The sequence below is a fragment of the Nerophis ophidion genome, linkage group LG07 (assembly GCF_033978795.1).
Source record: "Nerophis ophidion isolate RoL-2023_Sa linkage group LG07, RoL_Noph_v1.0, whole genome shotgun sequence".
NCBI classification, from domain to species: Eukaryota; Metazoa; Chordata; class Actinopteri; order Syngnathiformes; family Syngnathidae; genus Nerophis; species Nerophis ophidion.
This window is the reverse complement of record NC_084617.1, coordinates 15,284,581-15,288,428: the sequence shown is the minus strand read 5'-3', so window position 1 is coordinate 15,288,428 and position 3,848 is coordinate 15,284,581.

Genomic DNA, 3,848 nt, shown 5'->3' with positions numbered 1-3,848 from the left:
TTGAATTGTCACTCGGTTATGTATTTATAAATAGAAACTGTTCATACATGGATGAACTACTTTTATGGTGCCATGACAAGGGACATTTGAACCGATATAGTACCCATTTTTGGTATCTGTGTGTATTAATACATGTTAAATGTTTCTCTAAAATCAAATTTTTTATTGAGCTGATTATGACAACTGTTGTCCGGTTGCTATATATTGTTTTATCATCACATTTCTTTTTGAATACGACATAATGTTGCAAATACATTTGTAAGTCCAAGATGTTAGATGGCAGTAGTTTATAGTTCATGTTGTGTTGGCTTGTCAGTTCAGTCTTTGCTGAATCTGGTCCTGTGTTGTGCCCTAGAAAGTGTTAATACTGGAAGTACAAAGTAGCTGTTTGATTGTTAACACATATTGATCTACAGCAGGGGTCACCAACGCGGTGCCCGCGGGCACTAGGTAGCCCGTAAGGACCAGATGAGTCGCCCGCTGGCCTGTTCTAAAAATAGCTCAAATAGCAGCACTTACCAGTGAGCTGCCTCTATTTTTTTTTATTTTATTTATTTACTATCAAGCTGGTCTCACTTTGCTCGACATTTTTAATTCTAAGAGAGACAAAACTCAAATTGAATTTGAAAAATCCAAGAAAATATTTTAAAGACGTGGTCTTCACTAGTTTAAATGAATTCTTTTTTTTTTAAACTTAGATTCTTATAACTTTCAGAAAGACAATTTTGGAGAAAAAAATACAACCTTAAAAATGATTTTAGGATTTTTAAACACATATACCTTTTTGCCTTTTACATTCCTTCCTCTTCTTTCCTGACAATTCAAATCAATGTTCAAGTAAATTTATTTTTTTTTATTGTAAAGAATAATAAATACATTTTAATTTAATTCTTCATTTTAGCTTCTGTTTTTACGACGAAGCATATTTGTGAAATATGTCTTCAAACTTACTATGATTAAAATTCAGAAAAAATATTCTGGCAAATCTAGAAAATCTGTAGAATCAAATTTAAATCTTATTTCAAAGTCTTTTGAAAAATTGTTTTTTATTTTTGTTCTGGAAAATCTAGAAGAAATAATGATTTGTCTTTGTTAGAAATATAGCTTGGTCCAATTTGTTATATATTCTAACAAAGTGCAGATTGTATTTTAACCTATTTAAAACATGTCATCAAAAATATATATTTATTGTGAGAAATAATTAAGATGATCAGTGTTCCCACAAAGATAAATATAATTAATTATTAATAATAACATAAAGTTAAAGGTAAATTGAGCAAATTGGCTATTTCTGGCAATTTATTTAAGTGTGTATCAAACTGGTAGCCCTTCGCATTAATCAGTACCCAAGAAGTAGCTCTTGGTTTCAAAAAGGTTGGTGTCCCCTGGTTTACATTGTATTGGTTTCAGTGTATGGGAAGTGCTGATTCTCATCACAGTCGCTTCACACTTGGCTGCGAACCAATCCAGTGAGAGCGGAAGATCCTGGCAGATGAAGCCATCAGGACCACATCGTCTGCAAAAAGCAGAGACCTAATCCTACAGCCACTAAATCGGATCCGCAGAGACCTACTCCTGCAGTCACCAAATCGGATCCCCTCAACGGCCTGACTGCGCCTAGAAATTCTGTCCATAAAAGTTATTAAGAGAATCGGTGACAAAGGGCAGCCCTGGCTGAGTCCAACCCTGACTGGAAATGGGTCCGACTTACTGCCGGCAATGCGGACCAAGCTCTGACACGATCAGCCTGATACCCCATACTGTCTGAGCACTACACTTCCCAAGGGATACGGTCGAATGCCTTCTCCCAAGTCCACTGTTTGGACCAACTCCCGTGCATTAAGAACCCTGTCGAGAGTATACAGCTGGTCCACAGTTCCACGACCAGGGCAAAAACCACACTTATCCTCCTGAATCCGAGGTTCGATTATCTTCAGTAGACCTGAATAGATCTAACCAGGAAGGCTGAGGAGTGTGATCCCAGGATAGTCAGAACACACCCTCCAGTTCCCCTTAAAGAGAGGAACCATCACCCAGGCCTTCCAATCCAGTGATACTGACCCCGATTGTCCACGCAATGCTGCAGAGTTTTGTCAACCAGGACAACCCCACAGCATCCCAAGACCTTAAGGAACTCCGGGCGGATCTCATCCACCAGGCAGGAGCTTTTTAATAACCTATCCCCAGAACTAAGATAACCCATCACAGATTCCCCAGGCACTGCTTCTTCATAGGATCACATGTAGGTGGGATTACAGAGGTCTTCAAAGTATTCTATACACCGATCCACAACATCCGCAGTCGAGGTCAGCAGCACACCATCCCCGCTATACACTTTGATTGAATGATTGAAACTTTTATTCGTAGATTGCACAGTTCAGTACATATTCCGTACAATTGACCACTAAATGGTAACACCCTAATAAGTTTTTCAACTTGTTTAAGTCAGGGTCCACGTTAATCAATTCATGGTAACATGGGATTGACAGTGCACTGCTTCCCCCTCCTGAGGCGGCGGGAGGTGGTCCGGAATCGATTCGAAGCCGTCCGGAAGTCGTGACCGCGCACCGCTTGGCCTGTCGGTACCTGCCTGTCCGCTTCCGGAGTCCCATGAGCCAAAAGGACCTGGTAGGATTCTTTCTTCAGCTTAAAGACCCACTGAAATGAGATTTTCTCATTTAAACGGGGATAGCAGGTCCATTCTATGTGTCATACTTGATCATTTCGCGATACTGCCATATATTTGCTGAAAGGATTTATTAGAGAACATCCACGATAAAGTTTGCAACTTTTCGTCGCTGATAAAAAAGCCTTGCCTGTACCTGAAGTACACGAGCAGCTAGAGCGATTCGCACCGACAAAGCGACAATTTCCCCATTAATTTGAGCGAGGATAAAGGATTAGTGGATGAGGATAGTGAGAATGAAGGACTAGAACAGGTGTAGGGGGCCTATGGCTCTAGAGCCAGATGTGGCTCTTTTGATTACTGCATCTGGCTCTCAGATAAATCTTAGCTGACGTTGCTTAACACGATAAGTAATAAATAGTTCCGCTGGTAATCACAGTGTTAAAAATAACGTTCAAAATATAAAACATTCTCATGCATTTGAATCCGTCCATCCGTTTCTATCGCACCTGTTCAAGAAGTCACATTAATGGTCAAAAGTATTGTATTTATTATTGGTTAGCTTCAGAATAACAATGTTATTAAAAAGAATAAGAGATGCACGCATTTTTTGTTGTAATCAGGAAAAGTCCGAATAAAAGAGGTGTAGAATTCTCTTGTCAGAGCGTGGGACGACACTGTACAAGGTTTCTCCACATTGAGCTAAATTAAATCCAGTCTCTGTTTAATTCCTTGCTTCTAGTCTGTTTCATAGATGTCATCAGTGTTTGAACCTGACAGTTGTATTCAGTGTTAAAAATAGTATATGGCTCTCACGGTAATATATTTTAAAATATTTGGCTTTCATGGCTCTCTCAGCCAAAAAGGTTCCCGACCCCTGGACTAGAAGAAAGTAAAAAAAAAGACGAAGGCAGTGGGAGCGATTCAGATGTTATTAGACACATTTACTAGGATAATTCCGCAAAATCCCTTATCTGCTTATTGTGTTACTAGTGTTTTAGTGAGATTATATAGTCATACCTGAAAGTCGGAGGGGTGTGGTGACCGCCAGTGTCTCTGAGGGAAGCCATGGAGGAGCTGTCACGCCAAATGTCTTCCCCCCTACAAAAACCTTCCCCCCGGAAGACATTTGGCGTGACAGATCCTTTAATGCCTGAAGGACCCCAATGAGGGCGTGATAATACCAGGTTATATGACTCTTAAGGGCTACAGATACAAAATT